Below are 341 nucleotides of genomic sequence, written 5' to 3'. Positions count from 1 at the left end.
TTCGAATCTCATCAAGCAGGGCGTCATCAACCCACTTAAATAAATGATTTTCCTTCTTTCGCTACATAGAAACGAAAATCAAGTTAGGAGAAACAAAATGGAATGAAAAAACAGCATGTTTGTCTTACACAATCGAATATCGAATCAGACAAAAAAAGAACATAACAAATCGAAAATCGAATCAGACTATGAACCTGTTCCCCTATTTCACATCTATAGAACCGTCGGTAAGGATTGTCATCAGTTCTCGAATAGAATATCACAACCCCTTTCCCGCACCAGCACCTAGATGGCACCCCGTACGAATGTTGCCTTGAAGTATTCATGGGTGTGAGAAACTA

Source organism: Brassica oleracea, chromosome C1 (genome assembly GCF_000695525.1).
Source record: "Brassica oleracea var. oleracea cultivar TO1000 chromosome C1, BOL, whole genome shotgun sequence".
NCBI classification, from domain to species: domain Eukaryota; kingdom Viridiplantae; phylum Streptophyta; class Magnoliopsida; order Brassicales; family Brassicaceae; genus Brassica; species Brassica oleracea.
The sequence above is the reverse complement of the archived record's forward strand: the minus strand, read 5'-3'. Positions refer to the sequence as shown.